The sequence below is a fragment of the Ailuropoda melanoleuca genome, chromosome 2 (assembly GCF_002007445.2).
Source record: "Ailuropoda melanoleuca isolate Jingjing chromosome 2, ASM200744v2, whole genome shotgun sequence".
Taxonomy (NCBI): domain Eukaryota; kingdom Metazoa; phylum Chordata; class Mammalia; order Carnivora; family Ursidae; genus Ailuropoda; species Ailuropoda melanoleuca.
In genome coordinates this window covers 55,368,924-55,391,995 of record NC_048219.1, presented here as the reverse complement: position 1 = coordinate 55,391,995, position 23,072 = coordinate 55,368,924, and the positions used below count along the sequence as shown (strand labels likewise).

The following is a 23,072-nucleotide window of genomic DNA, read 5'->3' as shown; positions in this document are numbered from 1 at the left end:
ATTCAGAAACGGACCCCAAAGAAGACTTGAAGCATCCAAGTGTCGGAGCAGGCATGCTCCTTTATGTTCAGAGGGGTGGCTACTTTATGTTCCAGATTGGTTTTGCCTTAAAGGATGCATCTTTTCATTTTCACTCTTGTTTGGAAGGTAAAAAGACTCTGACCTATAAAAACAACCAACTTGTTTGATTTGTTAGTTTTTTTCTGTGTTCATTTAGTGCTTATCCCTAAGGAATTCCAAGATAAGCCCCGGATGGTTGTATTAAACCTGGCAACTCAGCAGAGAGGCGTGAGCCCAGGCAGCCCTTGAGGTGGGCAGTGCGTACGTCTGCCCATAGCTCCTCAGGCAGTGACAAGTGGACTCTCACTTCAGTTTCTGTGTTTGGATTTTGTATCTGCTGTTCCTCTATTTCTGCATCCTTTTAGGGCCAGTGGTAAAGAGAGGGGGAATTGAAGATGGGGATCTGGGATGTGGGTGGAGGACTTGGCCGGAATCTTCTCTGTCCCCTTTCTTTCCTGTCTATCTTATTCAGGACATCTTTTTTCCTCTTTGCTCCTCCAGCAGCAAAGTCAATGTAGGGAGCAAATGTAGACTTAGCCAAGGGCATTCCCGAAGTAGGAGGATACTATCACCTCCGTTTTGTGGTCTTAGGAGTTGAGACTTCAGAGTGACTTTTCCAGGTTACGCTGTGTTTGCAGTGGCAAGACCAGAAGTTCTGTCTGAGGCTGGAGCCATTATACTGCTCTATAAAAAGCACACAACACAGTCTAATACTTTTATGTTGCAGTTGAAGTGTTATGGGATTTCATTTTATAAGAACCTTAAGTCTAACATATAAATCTCTCTCTGGTCAGGGAGGCTTTGTATTTTGGCTTTTTTTTTTTTTTGCAACTCACTCTGAGTTCATCTAAGGCAAATATTTCTACATGAGCCTGTTGGTTAGAAAAGACACTGTGGGGGGCTCCTGGGTGGCACAGTCGTTAAGCATCTGCCTTCGGCTCAGGGTGTGATCCCAGCGTTCTGGGATAGAGCCCCACATCAGGCTCCTCCGCTAGGAGCCTGCTTCTTCCTCTCCCACTCCCCCTGCTTGTGTTCCCTCTCTCGCTGGCTGTCTCTATCTCTGTCAAGTAAATAAATAAAATCTTAAAAAAAAAAAAAAAAGAGAAAAGACACTGTGGTGTAGTGGGAAAAGCCCAAGGCTGGAAATCAGGATCTTGGTTCTGGATCAGACTTCATTGCTCCCCAGCTGGATCCAGACTCTGTGCCTCTTTTTTTTTGGTTTATAAACTAAAGGAATCACATGAAACGAACTGCAGCAGCACATTCAGCTCTAATGTTCTGTTTAGGCTCCAGACCTTTAGTCCCTCTTTCTACCTTCTTGAATAATGGAATATAAAGCGTGGGAAAGAATCCTACCATCGGTCCCCTAATGTTAGTTAAGTCTGAGCGGAACTGAGTCTAAACAACCTCCTTAGTTTATAGAGGAAGGAGGTGAGAACAGAAAAGTCACATCACTTGTCTAGGTCACACAACTAATTAATAGCAGAAACCTGACATTTTCACCAACCGAGAATTTTTTTCTCAAAAAAATTCTTCTCATTATCTTTTTCTGGTGGTGGTGGTGATAAGGTGTGTAGAAGAAATAGAAGTTGTCGCAAAAAGGTGGAACTCCTATTTCTGCTAAGATGGCATTGCCTATCAGGATGTTCCTTGTATATCTGACCCCAAAATATTGGCGACTATTGGGGCGCCTGGATCGCTTAGTTGGTTAAGCATCCGACTCTTGTTTCAGTTCAGGTCATGATCTCGGGGTGGTGAGATCGAGCCCAGTGTCAGGCTCCACACTCAGCATGGAGTCAGCTTGGGATTTTCTCTCCCTTTCCCTCAGCCACTCACCCTGTTCTCTCCCTCTCTCTCTCTCTCAAATAAATAAATAAATATTTAAAAAAGATATTGGTGAGTGTTGTGCAGAGGTTCTGTTGGTTAACTTAAAAGTTAAACACAGACCAGTAAATCCTGAAGAAATAGACCACCCTGTTCTACCTTAAATTTTTTTTCCACCTTAAAATTTTTTTCCTTCTTACTTGACTTTTAAAATCATGTTCATTGTTCACATAGTAAAAGAAATCAGAAAAATTTGCTTGGAAAAGCAAAAACCAGGAGTTGCAGTCCAGCCTCTGCATTGGTTTTAGAAAATCTGATGGGTGAGTGGCGTGAGCTAGTGTGAAAATGTCAACTCTGTCCCACACATGGTTTTCCTGTTCTGGAATGAGTGTTGTCTAAGGAAGAACTCACATTGCTCTCAGAGGCTGGTTCTTCCTGACTTCTCTATCTCTTTGTTCAATGTCTCTCTTGTCCAGGTTACTCGAACTTCAAACCTTAGTCATCTCTAACCCTTCCTCTTTCTTTGATAATGTCGCAACAGGCACTAAACTCTATGATTCCTTCTTTGCAGCATGTCTTACATCAATTTTCCTTCTTCATTCCTATTATTTTAAACATATGTCACATAAAGTCATACTTTTTAAAAGATTTATTTATTTATTTTAGAGAGAGAGAGTGTGTGTGTGTACAAGCAGGAGGGGCAAAGGGAGAGAAAGAGCGGAGCCTGACGCAGGGCTCGATCTCATGACCCTGAGATCGTGACCTGAGCCGAAACCAAGAGTTGGACCCTCAACAGACTGTGCCATCCAGGTGCCCCATAAAGTCAAATTTTGTGAGCACTTAAGAACATAGGTTTGGAGTCAAGCAGAACTGGGTTTGAGTCCTAGCTCTGCCATTTCCTGCCTATGTGTCATTGCTGAACCTCCCTGACCCTTAGTTACCTTCCCCGTAAAGTGGAGAGCACAATGGTATTGGCCTCAAAGGCTTGTTGTGAGAATTAGCTGACAGAATGTATGTAAAGTACTCAGTAGAATGCCTGACACATAATCAGTGTTCAGCACATAATAATAATTGTCACTGCTCAGCTCTCCTTGTTCATTCTACTTTCTGTCTCTTGGTTTAATCCTCTTAAAGTCCAGCTCTGACATTCTCTCTTCCTCACGCCAAAGAGAGGCCTCATCACAAGGTGATTAAATGCCGCCCTTTGCAGTCAGACTGCCTGTGTTACCATTTACTAGCTGTGTGATCTTGAGAAGTTTCTTAACTTCTCCCTGCCTCACTTCTCTTATATGTGAAATAGGGATAATCATATCTCCCTCCAAAGGGCTAGCATGAGGTTTACATTATTTAATATTAACAGTTCATATTCCAAAGTACCTGGTACATGATATGTTAATATTAATTTTTGATAAAGGAAACTTAGGCTGACTTCTTTTATATATTTATTTCATAAGCATGTTCCATATTCATTTCTCTGGTGTTGCTCCTCCTTCAACCTGGAATACAGGGTGGTTTAATGGAGAGAGCACTTGCAGCACGGGGACAATAGCACGTGTCACTTACATGCCAGCTTTGACTTAGCAGTAGCAGTAGTAGTAGTTACCTGGATTACTCACAAAATATTCTGAGGCTTTGTATGATTTCAGGGTGAGGATGGCTAGCTGCGTCTCCCACGAGCCCTCCCATGTGCTTCCCACGAGTTAGTTGCGTCTCCCTCCCAAGGGAGAAGTGGAGACACATCCTTATATTTGGCCACAACAAAGAATTCATAATCATTTAAAAAAATTGCAGTGCTCTCGTAATAAAAATACACAGTTAAGGGTGAAAGATACACTTTCTTCATGCTGATGGCTAAAGAGAAGAATTCTCCATGGCGCTTCATAATTAGTGTTTTTCTAATTGCTTTATTTAGTCCTCACCGCATTCTCTGAGGTAGGTACCGTTATTGTCCTCAACTCCTTTTCCCAGATGAGGAAGCAAAGGCACAAGGAGGTCAAGCAATTTGCATGAGATCATTCAATTCATAAATGGTAGGTCTGTGATTCGAAACCCTGGCAGTCTAGCTCTGAAATCTACACCTTTGACCATTATACTAAACATAACTCTTTTTAGGGGTTACTTTTTAAGCATATCCAAATTAATTTAAAAATAAAGTAACTCAATGCAATTTGAGTAAGTTTGATGCAGTTTTGGAGAATACATTCTATAAAGACCCAAATCATTGTTCAGATGTATATCTCTCTGATGGTTTCGTTTGCTACAACAAGAAGATTGAGAATATCTTGAGCCATGGATTCAAACCACTCAGAGCTCTAGGGTGGCACAGAGGTTTTACTGGGGGTCTGTCAGCAGTGTGTGGGAAAGGGGCTCTGGGCCTCTACCCCCATTTTAACCAGGGTAGTCTTATTTTATTTACTTAAAAATTGGGGTTCTAAATATGATTTCCTTTGAAGAAAGCAATCTTTGCCTTTAAAAAGTGAAAAATCACTGATCTAGAGAAATAAATGTATAGCGTGTTTGGGAGGCAACTCTTATTAAATATTTCCAGTCTGCGAGCTGCCAATGTGAGTTTGGCAGCAACGTGTGCAAAATTGCATTTTTTGGAAAGAACCTGGAGTGTAAATAATGTTGCAGTTATGGTCAGCACCACATTTTTTCCAGATACGCATTTATTGATGGTCTGCGTCACAAAGGACAATGATAATATTCTCTAACAAAACCTTGAGTGCCCAACTTGGACTCACGTAATAGTCACTAAGATGTTCCTGTACTCACTGGCTCATTCCTTAAGTTCCAGTGATTTATATGTTGAAACTAAGTATTGGGTCTCCTTGTAAACACCAGTTTCCTTGTCTTTGTTGTTACTCAGGAGCACATATTTAAGCTTTCTTATTCACGTGTAATAGAAAAAAATATTATATCTGGCCCCAGTGGGTTTTGTACTATCTTGACTGTTCAATTTTTTGATGAATCCTGCTTTTTAATACTAAGGCATGCCCAGGTTATCCTGAGATTGGAAAAGTTTCTTATAAACAACTTTTTATCGAATTAAAACACACGTCAACCTTGATTTGGAATAGAGGAGAGAATTGAAGAGGAGATAAGCAATGATTGGAAGAATGCTCCTTGGATTTATTCCTAAGAAGCCAGGGAGAGCTCTAAACACACCTGTTCTTCTCCAAACCAACTTGTTAAAATGCAAGTCATTGGGTCACCCAGGGTCCTGAATTAAGCCTTTAGGTGTTTGCTTAACAAGGGAAACAAAAGCAAAAATGAACTCTTGGGACTTCATCAGGATAAAAATCTTCTGCACAATGAAGGAAATAATCAACAAAACTAAAAGGCAACCTTCAGAATGGGAGAAGATATTTACAAATGACATATCTCATAAATGGTTAGCATCCAAAATCTATAAAGAACTTATAAAACTCAACACCCAAAAAATGAATAACTCAGTTAAAAAATGGGAAGACATGGACAGACACTTTTTCTAAAGAAGACATCCAGACACATGAAAATATGCTCAACATCACTAATCATCAGGAAAATACAAATCAAAACTAAAATGTGATATCTCCTCACACCTGTCAGATGGCTCAAATTAACAACACAGGAAACAACAGATATTGGTCAGGGTCCAGAGAAAGGGGAACCCTCTTACTCTGTTGGTGGGAATGCAAACTGGTGCAGCTACTCTTGAAAATAGTATGGAGGGTCCTCAAAAAGTTAAAAATAAAACTTCCTTATGATCTAGGAATCGCACCACTAGGAATTTACCCAAAGGATACAAAAATACTAATTCAGAGGGGTGCATGCACCCTGATGTTTATAGCAGCATTATCAGCAATAGCCAAACTGTGGAAAGAGCCCAAATGTCCACTGACTGATGAATGGATAAAGACAATGTGGCATATATATATATATATATATATATATATATATATATATGACTATTACTTAGCCATCAAAAAGAATGAAATCTTGCCATTTGTAATGATGTGGATGGAGCTACAGTGTATTGTGCGAGGTGAAATAAGTCAGTCAGAGAAAGACAAATACAGTATTATTTCACTCATATGTGGAATTTAAGAAACAAAACAGATGAACATGGGGGAGAAAAGAGAGAGGCAAACTGTAAAACGAATTCTTAGCTATAGAGAGCAAATGGAGGGCTGGGCTAAATGGGTGATGGGGATTAAGGAGGGCACTCGTGATGAGCATGAGATGTTATATGTAAGTGATGAATCACTAAATTCTACTCCTAAAACTAATAGTACCCTCTACGTTAACAAACTGGAATTTAAATAAAAGCATGAAACTACAAAAATAAAAGAATGCCTAAAAAATATCGTGTCTTCAAAAAAAAAGGTACAATTCTATTAGCAACGAGTACCCTAGGAAGCAGGAGACATTGTGGTGCTAATTATTAAAAACTTTGGGTAGTTTGTTTGGTCTTGGAATGTGTTGCATTATTATCCTGTAGCGCATTTTCCTTCCTAATCATGATCGGCTTTAGGCGGGTGGTATTTATAATGACTTTGGTTTGAGAAGCACCCATCAGCTGGGAGCAGGCGAGTGGGTTTGGGAGAATGCTGATAGCGGCAGAAAGCCAGGCTGGTATTAACATTCCGCTAGAAAATGTACCAAATAGTAATCCACATAGGGAGTAATTGAGAGTTGATTTCACAAGCAAAACCCATTACTCTGGTTGATTGTGACTTTGTTCAGCAGTCACTCTAATCTCCGTGGCATACCTTGTCAATTTCTTTATCTCTAAGAGTGAATTAATGAGATACTGAAAGAGCAGGAGAAGGGAAATCCTTAGTACTCACACTAGCACTGCCAACAAATGCCCAGATAGCTGCAGACTTAATTTAAACGAAGTAAGACTCTACTTCCTGCTGAAACAAGTTTAACACTTGAAAATTTGTAGGCTATAGAGGCCTGCTTTTTTCATTTAAAGTTACCTTTTAAAAGCGTTCTTGAAAGAAAGCCTTATTGGAGATCCCGTGGAAGGCAAAATCTGGATCTGAAGCAAGGTTGTATTGAGTGAACGTTCAAACAGAGCACCTTCCAGTGGGATTTTAAAAATACATTTGTGTTGGGTTTCTTGCAACAACTTTCGTTCAGAAGGTAATGCGTTTTGGAGAGGTTGAACAGATAGTCATATGGAAAATTATGCTAGTTCTTTCTGTAGTGGTTTTGGGTGTATGGTGATGATTCATAGCCACGACTTAGCTAGGGAAGTAGAATGTAGAGTTTTTCTGAGCAACACTGCCTCCTTGTGTAAGAGAATTACCTTCCAGGCCATTAGTAGATAAAATCTGGGGAGAACATATTTTCATTTGAATTAAGTGGCTTAAATAACCCAAACCAGGTAGGGTGCCTCATTGAAGAAAACCTCGTTGTGGCCATGCATAATAATTTCCATTGATAAGACCAACTGTCTTTTTTTTTTCAGGGACAGTTTGCCCAATTTGGCATTATCTATATTTTTTGCTTTTACTTCTGATCCCTCTCATTATGCCTTTAAAGTGATAAAAAGAAATAGAGAAAGTGGATGAAATACAAAGCAATATTTTTTCTACTCATCACATCATCTTTGGAAGTTTTTGTGGGAAGATAGAAACCTCTGGGTGAATGAAAAATATTTGCTAATCAGAAGCTTCAAATTATACAGGTGTTCTAACTGTATCAAAAGCAGTTGATCCAAAGTAGTAAAGCCTAAGGAATTGAAGTTACATATTTTTTCACCTTTTTTCTATTTATTCTTAGTTCAGGAGATTGGTGCTATTTGACTTCATGCATTTCATTCAACAAATCTGTACATGTAGTTTTTGGATACCAGGCACTCTTTTAGATGCTGGGGTACTGCAGGGAACAAAAAGAGGACTATATTTCCTCTCACAGAGCTTATCCTCTAGTGAGGGGATAGATAAGAAAGAAACTAAGATAAAACACATTATTTTATTTATTTATTTTTTTTAAGATTATATTTATTTATTAGACAGAGATAGAGACAGCCAGCAAGACAGGGAACACAAGCAGGGGGAGTGGGAGAGGGAGAAGCAGGCTCACAGCAGAGGAGCCTGATGTGGGGCTCGATCCCATAACGCCGGGATCACGCCCTGAGCCGAAGGCAGACGCTTAAACTCTGTGCCACCCAGGCGCCCCATATATTATTTTAGATGGTGGTTAGAACTAAGGAGAAAAAAATAAAACAGAGGAAAGGGGTTGGGAATGTCCAGAGTGGGAGTAATATTATGGTGTTAAATAGGGGAGCTGTTAGATACTGAGGAGGTGATGTTTGAGAGAAGTTGTGGAAAAGCAGAGCAAACCACAGGGACATTTGGGAGAAGAATGTTCCATGCACAGGTAACAGCAAGTGCAAAGGTCCTGAGCAGAGAATATGTGTGTGTGTGTGAGTGTGTGAGTGTGTGAGTGTGTGTGTGTGTGTGTGTGTGCCTGGCTTATTTAAGGCCAGTGTGGCTGCAGCAGAGTGAGCCAGGTGCAGGGTCACGGGAGATGAGGCCAGGCAGGAGCTTACAGACTATGTGAGGATTTGGGGTTTGGGCTGCTGAAGGGTTTTGAGCAGAGGAGTGAGATATCCTGACACCTTTCTTTTTTAATAGAATAGCATAAAAGCAGATAAAGGTAAAAGTAGGATGGATGGCTAGACAGCTGGATTCTGGGTTTATAATCATCCCATCTTGTCTGGAATAGGCACACCCTCATGAAATAAGAATTGGTTAGTAATGTACAGGATGCTTGGTGTGATCAAGGTGTGTCGTTAGTGACAGGTTACAGCACAATAAAAAAGTTGAACACTAAGCAGGGAATAATTTTTTTTAAATATTCAACAGTTGGCTCAGCAGTAATCATCAGGGAAATTGTTATTTAAACAAAAGAATGATGAGATTTGGGAACAGACATGTAAATATGATTCTAATTAACATTCTGTGTTTGTAGAAACATATCCCATTTCACAAAATTTCATCTTCTGAAAGAGCAGGCCCTTCTTGACTGTGTTAATCTCGTCTCAAAATTCCAACCAAGAAGATCTTTTGACAAGAAATGCAATAAAAACTTGCTTTCTTTTCTTTTATGTATAGAAACTCAGCCTTCACACCAGTTCTGCTTTCCAGAAAACTCTATTTACATTGCAATTGTTTATATTTTCCTAGAATTGCTTTAAATGCACTGCATCGCCACTGTACTGAAGTTTATTTTTATAATTAATTATTGGAAAATTTCAACATTGTTATCCCAAAGGCTTGTCCCTGGAAGCAAACTGTGGTTTCTATATACGCTGCTAGCAAGGGGCTTAGCACATTTTTAGGGTTACAGAGACCCCTACACAACCCTTCCACGAAGGAATCCTTGATTCTGGATATTAAAACATGTAATAATAGTGATGACGTTCAGCTAACAGCAATGTGAGACTGCGCAAGGATTCACCTGGCGCTCCCTAGAAGACTGTATTGGTGGCCTCAGTAAGGAAAGGCTTCAGTGATCCCATGGCTTAATACGCACAAGAATTTTTCACTGTTAGGGTGCCTAGGTGGCTCAGTCAGGGTTAAGTGTCTGCCGCCAGCTCAGGTCATGACCTCTGGGTCCTGGGATCGAGCCCCACCTCATAGGGCTCCCTGCTCAGCGGGGAGCCTGCTTCTCCCTCTCCCGCTCCCCCTGCTTGTGCTCTCTCTTTCTCTGTCAAATAAATAAAATCTTTAAAAAATATTTTTCATTATTTGTTCATTCAACACGTATTTATTCAACACCTATTATGTGAGAGCTGCTGTTGAGAGAATACAGATATTCAAGAATCAAAAGAAATAGCCTAATGTCTGAATTATCTTCAATCTCTACTTTTCTACTAACAATAACTTTACCTCTGTCCTTGGGCTTTACTATTCATAAGCTAAAAAATCCTGGTCACATAAAATATTACAAAGATAGAATGTTACCTTTTCTATATTGACCCTGGATTTGAGAATCACCATCTGCTCTCTTCCTCAGGCTTAAAATAGACAAGGATCTAATAATGTCCCTTATCCTTCCACTTCCCATCCAGGCCCCAAGTTCTTAAACATTTATCTCATCTTATCTAATTGGAGTTGCTGATTTCCTCTGATTAGCCAAGCTTGTTTGTTTGACACAAACCTAGTATTCAAAGCTTTGAGGAATTTTTGTCAATTCTAGGAGGGATTACCACCTGTGTCCCCTTAATTATGTCTCCTTGGATACCAGAAAAAAGTTCAAGGTTTTTGCCTAAACTGTGTTTAGGGCCAGTCTTAGCTAAAGCGTGGAATTTTCCTATGTGCTCATAGCCTTGTTCAAGGCCCTTCTCCTTTGCAGGCTCTCTGAGCCCCTGCGATGTCCTTAGGCAGTTTGTGCTTTCCCTCGGGATCCCTTGATAGCTCCCCTTCCTCCCCAGAGCAGTCTGAACCTCTCCTAGCTGCCGTTCCTCCTTCAATCCTCCATCTAGGATCTTGAAGGATAGGGTTTTTTTTAAAGATTTTATTTATTTATTTGACAGAGATAGAGACAGCCAGCGAGAGAGGGAACACAAGCAGGGGGAGCGGGAGAGGAAGAAGCAGGCTCATAGTGGAGGAGCCTGATGTGGGGCTTGATCCCATAACGCCGGGATCACGCCCTGAGCTGAAGGCAGACACTTAACCGCTGTGCCACCCAGGCGCCCCTTGCAGGATAGATTTTTGAACAAACAAACCCTTGTGGATCTCCTTAAACCACAGCGGATGACAGCATTCCCGTTCGTGGGTAGTTGCTCCATGGATTTATAATCAGAGTGTATTTTTAAAACTAGAAAGAACCTTACAGCTTTTTCTATTTTTGTTTGTTTTCTTAATTAGCCTGATCTTTGCTTAAAAAACCTTATTTAGAAATCTAGCACATGAAACAAGTCAAAGTAGAGCTGTGCTAGACGATGGGCAATGGGTCCCCGCCTCTTCCAACTTCTCCTCCTCACCTCCACATCCCCAGAGCAGCCCAGAGACACCGGAGAAACACTCTCCCGCAAAGACCTCTGAAATGGCCTGATTTGCTAGAAGGGACTTGTCCAAGAGCTTCACTTTGTACTTCTTCCTGCCTCTTGGAGGTCTGATCTCTGTGCTGAAGAAATTGAGGCTGTTGCTTACCTGCCCCCACCTTAGTTGGAGGGTGAGGCGTCGGCCCCCTGGTAGTCACAGGCTTCACAACACGTCACCGGAGTGTCATGAGGCTGGGTTTGATGGATAAGGGTCCTTGAAACTATTCCAAGAGCCCGCACTCAAGTGCCAAGTTTTCGCTCATTACAACATTGCACTCTTAAAAATATTTAGCCAAAAATAGAGACTTGTGAAAATGTCCTCCTTTCCAGTGACTTTGGTGGGAAAGCACTTCCCTGTGAGTTTACAAAGACACAAAACATTTCACATTCTCACTTCAACGTTCCACCAGCAAAATCCAGCTGCATTTCCTTTCATATTAATTATCTCTGTCCTCAGAGGAATCTGAGCTCCTTTTCATTACTTTAATGGAAGTGGAGGGAGGATTGGCACGAAGCTGATAGTGGTGATCTGTGTTTGGAGAGGTCTGTGTTAGGCAAGAACAAATTGTTTTATTTATGTGGCCCACATGACAATTTAGGACGGCTGGAAGATAATCAGGAAGGCTTGATGTTGGCAACTTCATTTAGTGTAGGCTCTGATTTAAAAATAAAACCTTATGTTTAACGGTGAGGGAAGAGGAGGGGAGCAATGAAGGCTCCTTTGGTTTTCCCTGCTGGGAATCAGATTTTGCTGTCCTATTAGACCACACCCTTCCCGGGAGGCTAGGGGTGGAGGAGAAACACGTGAGCTTTCAAGTCCTTTATTCATTTCTTTTTTCGTCATTAATTTATGTTCTCTCTTCCTTCCTTTGCTCCTTCTTTCCTTAACAATATTTTTAGGCTCCTAAAATGTGCCTGGTGTTGTTAGCTGCTGGGGACACAACACTAAATTGTACAATACAGGGCTTATGGCCTGGGGAAGATTTGGATCCCATCTTTACCGTGTACTCCTGTGCAATCTTGAGCAAACTGCTAATCTCTTTGAGCTTCGCTTTCGTCTTTTGTAAAATGGGAGTAACTCCTCACGGAGTAGCAACAACTAAATGGGAATTAAAGGAGATAATATATACAAACGACCTTCATCAACAGCCTGGTACAGAGTAGGAGCTTAAAGATGGGAGCCAATCACGGATTCCCATTTTTATAATCATTATAACTGATACTTAGGTTCATCTTGCCACATTCTCTGAGGAATTCTCTCAGGGTTTTGGCATCTGGATTGAGTTCCATTCTACCTCAGAGAGTGTCATGGATGTTCCCCTCCGGCAATTCATAGACCAACAATTGCTCTCTCCCAGAGGTTCCGAGTTCTCAAAACCCCTTCCAGACTCCAGCTTTTGTCCTACAACCTCCTTGAGTTTACTCTCTCACTAAATGGGCTTTTCAGTCTCTTTGGTGTCCCTGGATCTCACCTTAGTTTCCCACACTGTCAGCCACAGCCTCCACCCTCCACCCTCTCCCTTCTCTCCACACCAGCTTCATTTCCTTTCACACTCCTCTGGCACACCACAGCCAGACATTCACTGCCACAGTCCCACCAAGACAATACTCTCTTGTCCATTCCCTTAGCTGTGGCAATCTAGAACTCTGGAGCAGCCCCGTTACTTATGCTTTCTTCTCATGCCTTTGGTTTACGTGTTGTTGCTGGAGAAAAAGCGCTTCACTGGGCTGATGCTCGTCTCCTTGGGTTTTGATCTGCAGTCTCACTGTCTGTCCCCTCGATACTGCCCCAGGAGTCTTTTACAAATCTTTAGTAGAAGATTTAGTAGATTTGATTTTCCATTTCTCATAGCAACTGCTGTAGCAGTAAAACCTTGACCTGTCTCCTTAAACCCTCATTTCAGTGTGGTCCTCCAGAAATCATCACCCCCCAACCAGCGTTCAGAAGTCACCTGCACATCCTTTCCTGCCGTCCAGCTGTCCCGGGAGAAGATGTATTCTACTAAGACTCAGCTTGTGGGGCACCTGGGTGACTCAGTCAGTTAAGCGTCTGCCTTTGGCTCAGGTCATGATCCCAGGGTCTTGGGACAGAGTCCTGCATTGGGCTCCCTGCTCAGGGAGAGCCTGCTCCTCCCTCTGACTCTCCTTCTGCTTGTGTTCTCTCTCTCTCTCTGACAAATAAATAAAATCTTTTAAAAAATCATTAAAAAACTCTTGATCCTTTCCCCTCCCATCTTCTCTTGAATCTTTCTGAACCACTCATTCTTCTCTCTGTCTCTCCCTCTCCACTGGCTCTTCCTCATTACCTTCCAAGCGTATTCAAGTCATCTGGTCTTAGGGAAGTGTCTCCTGCCCCACTCTTTCCTGTGGGCACCACCCCTTTCTCTCATCTACTTCGCTGCCAATTTTCTCGTAGTGTTGTTTGTCCTCATTACTTTTACTTTCTCATTTCTTATTTAAACTGTCGCTAAACTGGGCTTTTGCCTCCACCACTCTACACTTTTGGTGTCCCCAGGGACCTCCTACATAACAAAGCCAATGGTTTCTTTATGTTCTTAGACTTGCCAGTTTCCCTCTGGCTTTTGACACTCCCTCCTTGACTGTTGACTTCTCCCTCCTTGACATTTTCTCCTCCTTTGGTCAATCTGATAATAATTCATCTTAGTCCTCCCACCCCCACCCCAAACTCTGAGGATTCTGTCTCAGTTTCCACTAATGCTTCCTCTTCTGCCCATTCTTTAATGATTGGTGATATTCCCCAAGTTTCCATGCTCAGCCTTCTTCTCTTCATTCTCTATATTTTCTCTTTGGATGACCTCACTCACACCCGTGACTTCAACTCTGACATACAGGCTGATGATTTTTAAGTCTATAACTTCATTTCCCAACCCCTTTCTTGAATCCTACTCCCTCTGGTCATAGCTGACTGGATAGGTTGCAGGCCCTTCAAATTCAGCAGGTGAGCCCGCCCCTCCATAATCTGACCACCCAATCCCTGCCACTTTTCAGCTTTAATGTTGGGGCTTTCAGTAATTTCCATGGTGAAAGAAACTAAACCTTTGTGGATTTCTCTTTCTTTCTCCCTGTCCTCTGTAACAAGTAACTAGTGACAGGCAAACATCACTAATTAATATTATAAGCAATTTCCTGCCCTGGGCCTTTTCAGAAATTCAGATGGCACCCAAACTGCTTAAATTATCAAGGTGAGAAAAATCTTACTCTCGAGGCTCACCCCGGGTTAAAGAAATAAAACAAAGAAATAGCCCCAAGTGGAGAGAAACCCGGCACCTGGTCAGAATTTGCCTTTCATGTCGCCATATAGAGCAGGAAAGAAACTATCCAGTGTTGTTTCAGTAAGTTTCTAATATTCTTGAAATAACAGTTTTGCGGGTAAAGTCTGAGCTATGTACTAGAGATGTCTTCTCGCCTTTGTTTTGTTTTTGCGGTTTTGTTTTAAATTGAAAAAACAACAAAAAAACCCCAGCCTGGCCTCTTGGTCAGCAGGGGGCAGTACTACTTTGCTCTGCGAAGATCTTCTCCAAGGCAACAACTATCTTTAACATAGACCACATCCTAGCAACAAGGAGGAAAAAAAACACAGTGATACGATCGATACATTTGCTCCCTCGTGGTTGCAATGGTTAAAAATAGCTTTTTTTCGCCTTGTAATTCAATAGTGTTTGCTTAAGAAGATGTCATCTGCTGTCTTTTCATCGTCTCTGTCTTGCCTTTTGCTCACATTCCAATTAGAGAAAGAGGTGTTTGTTTAATCCAGGGGCCAGGGTTTCAAATGGGTCACGGAGGCTAGTGTTACTGAACCTGGTCAGTATTTAGGCAGTGTCTATGTGACACAGAAACAAAGACACTGATTTGCTCATTTTATTTAAACTGGTCAATGCAGTGAAAGAAATCAGTCAAAACCAGGTTTCTGTCTAAAACGACCTTTTGTCTGAGTGGACTGATTCAAGGAGATGGCAATGAGGACATGGTGTCCTTCCCACACTCAGCCGGAGTGACGCCTATCAAGCCAGGGTGGCAGCACCGTGAGAAGGAAGTCAGGAGACCAAGCTGTCATCTGGGTTCTGCTCGTGACCACGGACAAAATAGTTCACCTAACTCTTTGTACCATTATTTCTGCTTTTATTAACATCACACACTTTTGTGAAGAGGAAATGATAAAATAGATTTGAAAACACCTTGAAAGATCAGGAAATAGCTATATAACAATTGACACAAAAGACCTACTTTGACACATGTCTGTATGTATACAAGCTTAGTTGTATATATAGTGCCTTGTCCCCCCGTGTATGTAAGTACATACACGTATATGTACGTGGGTGTATAGATATACACATGTATGTGTACAGCTGAATAGATCTAGTAACATCTCTGTGAGATATATATAAAACCTATATCTCTCTGTACAAATGCGATCTATACACACAGGAGGTAAACAGATAAGGACAATTCTTCCTGAAAGTATTACGCTGTTTATAATAATTATTCCACCCACTCGCTGAGAATAATAATAGCTTACAGGCAGAAATAATAAAGGATTCAGGACTCTTGGTAATCATTTACTTCCTAAAATTCTTATCCGGTGAGGACAAGTTTGTATCTCCTATTTCCCACGTGCATTTTATAAGGAAAGAATTAGAGATGGGGTTTTAACTAGAGCTTATAACACACACCCATCCTTGTCTAACAATATACCTGATGAAACACATCGCCAGTTCACTTTGCCTTCGCCTTATTTGTACCCTGAATAGAAGCATGGCAGTGAAACTTTTTGTGAGCATTTTCGAGAGAAATAGATGACAAAAATATACATGATTCTGAATAAAGAGAAATCTAGCTCATTATGATAAAAAGTGTGCATTTTATTCACTTCGTTTCTAAAATGGCTGGTTTTTTTTTTTAAGGAGTAAATCTTTCTCTTTTTCCAAATGACAACAAATAATTTAACATATGAAATTAAGATTGTTATTTTTTTAAGTAGTGAATTTTAAAGAAACAAATGGGATAGATTTCATTTTTTTCTTTAAATTCAATTAGCCAACCGACAGTACATCATTAGGACAGCTTTCATTTTTACCAACATAGTCTTCCGTCATAGAATGTAATTTGATCTCTTAGATCTATGGCTGGTTAACTCAGAGGTTAACCTAACCTATGAGGTTTAGATTTACTCACTACTGTGGCCACAGACCCATCTCTAATTCTAAGTATTCATTCATCCTACCAATTATTACTGCTGTCCAGATCTGAGACCAATGAAACGTCATCTGAAGAAGGCAAAACCACCTGCCTCAATAAGAGGAAATCAATTCAAGTTCCTTACCCCACCTCTAAGAGCTTTCACTATGATCTTGGGACAGCTCATTCATAATTATATCTTATATTTATATTTGGGCAGTACTTAGCAAAGACAGTAGGTTGAAGAATTTTAGGTATTTTAGTTGAACCCTATAGGAAACCTGATATCATACTAGACAAAATGCTGAAGTGCAGAGAAAAATATCCAGGACTGGGAACTAAACGTGCAGTATTTGAATCCAACTCTTTTCATTTATCACCTTTCAGCACTTAGACCTGTCACTTAACATTTTCCAGCCTCCGTTTCTTTATGGAATTGGGGAGAGAAATACCTATCTCCCAGTTTATTGTAGGGATTAAATAAGATAATATATGTAAACTACTTAGCATAGGGCTTGGCACAAAGTAAGTACTCAGTAACTAGCAGCTACCTTTATCCTTTTTGTCATTATTATGAATCCTACTGACGAGGTATTGTAAGAATTAAATGAATATAGAATATGGACCATATTCTTTCTTGAACTGAAAATATTTTGTATAGCATTAAGCATTACACTTATGGAATGTATCACTATCTTACTAGGAGGAAATGATGCTAAGAAAAGTTAAATGATGTCTTTTTTCATAAATTTAAATTTTGCTTGGCATGTTATTGTGTATTATGCACAAAATACTGAGATAGGTATCAAAAAGTCTTACATGGGACCTTCTTTTCTGGGTCAGACATAGTAGAACAGACCATGGTAAATCAACATTCTTCCTCGTACAACAGTTACCTGTTATAAATGACAAAATTTGTACTTTCAAGGCATCAGGTTACTATGGAATCACTGAGGATTACATGCACTGAAATTCCAGAGAGAGTGAGCAGACTCCATCTGATATTTTTTTCCCGAGGGCATTTTCTGTGTAGAGCGTTGGGTGGGGGAATTGCTTACACAGAGAACCTCTGCTGGGGCAAAGAAAAACCGGTAAAGTTCTTAGCAGTTATAAAAGGATGATGTGACAAATAGGACGATGTGACAAATAGGAAGGAGGAGACTCAAATGCATGACTGGTTTCCCCCCAACATATTTGCTGAATTTTGGCGCCACACAGGAGGCTACAGAGCTAGGGAAAAAGCTTCTAAGAGACAGAGTTCACTAGAAATGCTTAGGAAACAAAGACCCTCTGGGGAGAACCTTGTTTCAAAATGTTTCTCATCTCTCCTTAAGACATTCACCAGATATTGAAGTTGTGGGGGACAGGTAGGTAAGCTGAAGAGGTGGGCTGGAATTTCTGAACGGCAGGGCTGGTTCTCCTGCAATCTGTCAGGGCCAAGAAGATGAGACCCTTAGGCTCAAAAATACAAGCCCAGGAGAGCCATGCCCTAGGAAAGGGGCCGGTCAGAGGTAGAGCGAATCTTAGTGAAATTGCAATTCAGGCCCAACACATCTCAATTTCTCATGTAACTGAAGGAACCAAGCCCTTACCCTCTCAGTCTAACAGAGAAAAAGGGGGAACCTTCCCTGGTAGGAGGTAACACTTGAACTCTGTGATATTTTTATGTCTACTGTTTGGCATATGATATAAAATTAACAGACATGTGATGAGCCAGTAACACATGGCTAATAGCCAAAGGCCAGGCAGATATTAGAACTAGGCCCACTGAGGGTCTAGATACTGAAAGAACTGTAAAATAATTCAGAGCATAAAGTGGAAGACAATGAAGGAACCAATCTTTCCAATACAGAATAATAAATTAATTATGATTGGGCTGCGATTTGTGAGGAAGTGCCCTCAGTCAAGAGAAATTATCCTGTTTCTCTCATCCTTAGGGAGGGTGCTGGTAAGAGTAGGGGAAGAATGGGCTTTGGCTTGCACAACAGAACCAGGACCTCATGTCCTGGATAGTGAGTGAGAATAAATCCAGATTAGCTAATGCAAAATTCCAAAGAGAAGCCAAGCAGTACAACACAGACGTTCAGGAGTCAAGACCTGAAGTGTGAAGATGAGGACTGAGGCCCTCTCCTGACCCAATGTGTAAGTAAAATAGCACAGAGGAGGCATAGATAGGAGAGCTATTGAGGAAGCAAAATCAAGAGGAAGCGGTGATTACTTGGATGAGTGGAGGAAGGAAAGGGAAGAATCTATGATGCCTCCAAAGTTGGGTGACTGGATGAGTGGTTCCCAAACAGGGAAAAACGGAGGAGGAGCAGCTCTGACGAGCAGAAAGGAGTCTTGAATATGGGACATTTTAAGTGCCATTCCGATAGCGTGTTTACACACTCGGACGCATGTAAACACACATGTAAGTGAGAACTTTGTCAGAAACATAGATATGGGTGTCATCAAAACAATAGTGGGTAAGACTGCCCAGGGAGAATGTTTCAAGTGAAAGAGATCTAAAGATAGAACCCCGAGAAATACTGACATTGAGGGGAAATGGAAACATGAAAGGAGACCCTGGTAGGACAGAGGTAGGAAGAAAATAAAGCAGAGCAGTAAACAGGGACCTGGAGGAATGCATGGCTTAAGAAGGGGGCACAGTGAAATGTGCAAATGAAAAGGTGCAAAAGATAAGTTTAAACTTCATTTTTTTGGATTTTTAAAATTTATTTATTTGAGACAGAGAGAGAGAGAGCACAAGTAGGGAGGAGGGTCAGAGGGAGAGGGAGAAGCAGACTTCTTGCTGAGAAGGGAGCCCGATTCGATTCGAGGCTCCCTCCTGTCCCGGGATCACAACCTAAGCCGAAGGCAGATGCTTAACTGATTGAACCACCCAGGTGCCCCAAGAATAAAGCTTTAAATAGAGAGCACTGGATATTAGCAAGAGAAGATTCCTTGGACAAGTGGCCACAAGATTCAGACCATTCCTAAAAGTCTGATTAAGAAAGAAAGGAAAGGCATAGGTCAGTTCTGGGAGGGGGTGGGGTGCTGCCGTCGTAGGTGCTGTAGGCAGGTTTTGTTTGTTTGCTTTATTTTCAAGGCAGGAGAGACTTGAACGTGCTTATATGCCAAAGAGAAAGGTCTAGTAGAAAGCACGTGGCTGAAAACGTGGGAGGAGATAAATAATGGCATCAGGTCCTGGAAGAGGAAGGAAGCTATGGAATTTATGATTTAAAAATAGGTATATATGTGTATATATATTTATATAACAGTAAGACTGTATAAGATAAAAATCAATTCTCTCTGGATGGGATTTTTAATGTAATAACATAGAATATACTTAATTTTTTTTTAAGATTTTATTTATTTATTCATGAGAGACAGAGAGAGCAGTAGAGGCAGAGGGAGAAGCAGGCTCCCCGCTGAGCAGGGAGCCCGATGCGGGACTCAATCCCAGGACCGTGGGATCATGACCTGAGCCGAAGGCTGACCTTACAGCTGAGCCACCCAGGCGGCCCCAGAATATACCTAATATTTTAAATGGAGGTACTATTAATAGCCATGTAGTATAACCCAAACTTAAATGGTGACTTTAACATTTTATTCTGAAAAGTGATTTTTCCAAAATGCTTTACTTTGCCTTCTTAAACACAATGTTCTGAACATAATTTGATCTTTGCTTGATGAGTCACTTTGAACATCAGTCATGGTCCAATGCTGCAATACTGCCATGCCCTCAGGAACGCCTGAGGTCCCAGCGCCATTAGCCCAATACTAAATGGCTCCAGACAGCTGTGAGTTTAGAGTGGTTCTGTCTTCCCACCCTGTCGTTTGTCACATCTCTGCCGTTGTCAGTGTGTCCTAACTCCCCGCTTTTCGTGTGTTGCCTTCGCTGCGTACCTGCCTGCCGGGTGAGGGCCCAAGAGCAGCTCCGGCCGTCCCCAAAGTGCAGACACAGACCCGGGGCAACTTGTTCAGCCTCTCGGTGTCTTCATGCAAGCCCTGGTCCGAAGGAACTGGGCCTTCCTGCCTCGGGGTCCCAACCCATTCTTCAGGTGGGAGCTGAGAAAGCTGCAAATCTGACTTCTTGGATATAGAGACACAACCGGCAAGGCCTACAGCGTGCTTGAGCCTCCCGGTGGTGGCCAGGCACTCTTCTTTCTCGGGGAGGTGTGTAGACTGAGTCACCAGGAGGCTCTCATTAACCCCTCATCTGCATGTGGTCTGAGCTGCTGGGCGCTGCTCTCAGTGAGTCATGAAACCTGACTGCTGCCTGATTTCTGTTTCTGTTTTCCTGTCAATGGGCCCACATTATTTTGTCCCTGGGAAACGTGGCTAGATTTTTTCAGCTTCCTTTCCTGCTCTCTAGGAACCGGTTAACCCCAGACAGATTACCCTCCGGTTAGAAGCTTTGTCTAACGCCCCTGATGGGAGGTATGCGTCGTTGGTGGGCGTACCTGCACGCACGAGCGCAGAGGCAGGGCAGGTGATAACTAGGTCTGTGCGCTCACATCCATGTTAACTGCGGGGATGGTTCCACTCCGCTTTCTCGGGCTCCTTCCCAGTTCTCGAGGTCTCCCGCAGACAAGAAGGAGCTGGCACCGAGGGGTTCAGAATTAGGAAGGAAACCACAATGTCACTCCAAAATATGCCATTTTGGCAACGGATTATTGCGAGCTAAAGGCATTTGAAAAACAGCCGGCTCAAGAAGGGCGTTCTGACCTTCCCTTTTCTTCCTAAAAGCCGGAGATGAAACGCCCATGTGAAAGATGTCTGCCCTGTACCTGGAGGAAAAAAACCATTCTTATCACCAGAATCGGGTAGTCAACCTGAGGGAATTCTGTACAAACAGACCTTGTTAAAATGACTCTTTTCTTCCTTTAGCTTCCCCATATTTTTAAGTAACTTTTCCACAGTTGTCTCTAATGACCAACCTCGTGTAAAAGCACTTAGGTTTTGCCACTTTTTTGGGTCTTCATTTCCTTACGAAGGCTCCCATGTCACATAAAACTCATATTAAATAAAATGGGTATGATTTTCTCCTGTTAATTAGTTTTATGTCAGTTTAATTCTTAGACCCAGCTAGAGACTCTAGGAGCGTAGAGCTTTCCCTGTCTTCCAATTACCTCTGGAAAATGATAGCTTTGCCGCTGGAGGAAGGAGTCAGATTTTTCTGTTGTCCTCTCCTTTAAAATGTCTAGTAAAACTCTAGATGCAGAGGCTGGTATAGTTGTCCATCAGGCACACACATACAGGTAGGATCACATTTTCAGAGGCGCGTGTGGTGTAGTCCAGGCCGTCGGCAGCAACCGCCTGTGGGTTTCTCAGCAGCTGGTTACCCTTCGATTATCAACGGCAAACACTGCCGTCCAACATTTATACGGCGAGACCCTGCCTATTAAGTGTGCAATGATCATTGAGTCACCAATAAGGAGATCCTGGAAGCTGTACAAGTGAAAATAGTTTTCTGTTTCTCTCTCCCCAAAGCATTTGTTTCCCTTGGGTGTTATGTAACAAGCTCTGTGAGCGCAGTCGGTTATGGCGGTAAAATCTACTTCCAAGCAGGAGAGTAAAAGATTAAAATCGATAAGAACCAGTTACATTTGATTAAAAAAAATACCATTTTTTTGTGTGTAAACAAACATACATATATATAGATACATAGAAAAGTATTTGAAAAATGTACTTTAGAGTATTAACAGTTTTGTATGGGTGATGACAGAGTACTTTGAAAAGTATTCACTGGCTCTATAAGGTATAATTTACACATACTCATACAAGGGACATACAAAATACACGCACTTTAAGCACACAGCTTGAATTTTGACAGTGTATACACATTTGTAATCACCATCACAATCAAGGCAAAACATGTGCCTCTCCCCCTGGAAGTTTCTTCATGTCCCTTCTAATCAATTCCACCTCCCCCAACCTCCAGCCCCAGGCAATCTCTGATCTGCTTTTTTGCAGTACTTTGTACTGTCTTCCTTTTGCTTATCTGTGAACATGTATCCTTTTTTAATAAGAAGAAAAATATTTTAAAACTGAAAAAAATGTAAAACTATGATAAAAAATAGAAAAGCAATGCAAAAAATGTATCTATATAAGATGAAGTCATTTCAAAATTAATTGATGTATTTCTCCCTTATAACATATGCATCAAACACTCCCCCGTATCAGCAGCTCACCATCCCCTCATGAACCCATAGCCTCTACGGGTTATGACACTCTTCTTACCCAAAGTGGAAAACAGTGAGACAGCCCCCTTTTTTCAGAAGGTTTTACATATGTGACATTCAGAGCAATTTATTGTTTAGGATAATCATTTAAATTACTGCTTTTCCTTCAGTTCTGTTTGAAATGCCTCCCAGTCGTAGAGTGAAAATTAAACATAGTGGAAGCTTCACACACTCCAAACATATAAAAAAAGATTGCCTTCCTTGGACATCTCTCCTGCCAAACCACTGGAAACATTCTGAGACTACAGGAAATGAAGAAAATCAGTGGCGAATGAACTAGACAGGATCTTGGGATTAGGTGAGCATGGTGCAGACCTGGGAGGCTGGTGGCTTCCCTGCCTACACATGTGAGGAAGGAGATCCTAGACCAGATAGTGGGTACATGGAGTGCTTCCACAGAAGCCAAAACAAATGATCAAATATTGATTGAACACCTGCCTGCCTAATATCCAGATACAAAGTCTTCCTTTGTACCAAGGTACCGTGTGCACCGCAGATGATGTAGCCTAGACACCCTGATGAGGACACCGTTTTATTTAGCTACCACGGCCCTAAGGGAGAGACGTCATGTACATTGCCTGCTTACCTTGCATGAGAATGTCACATATGTTATTTTTCTTAATTTTCTCCAACACACAGATGAGGAAACGAGGCTTTGAGGATTAAAGTAAATCACCCGAGGCTGCCTGGAAAGTGGCAGAACTGGAATTTAAATCTCC

The 23,072-nt window shown here is 41.6% G+C and overlaps 1 protein-coding gene across 1 annotated transcript in view; it reads left to right on the top strand.

The window, feature by feature from the left end:
* The window catches only part of LOC100470134 (uricase), a 79,396-nt gene that overhangs the window by 1,084 nt on the left and 55,240 nt on the right, over positions 1-23,072 (top strand). The window lies entirely within an intron of this gene.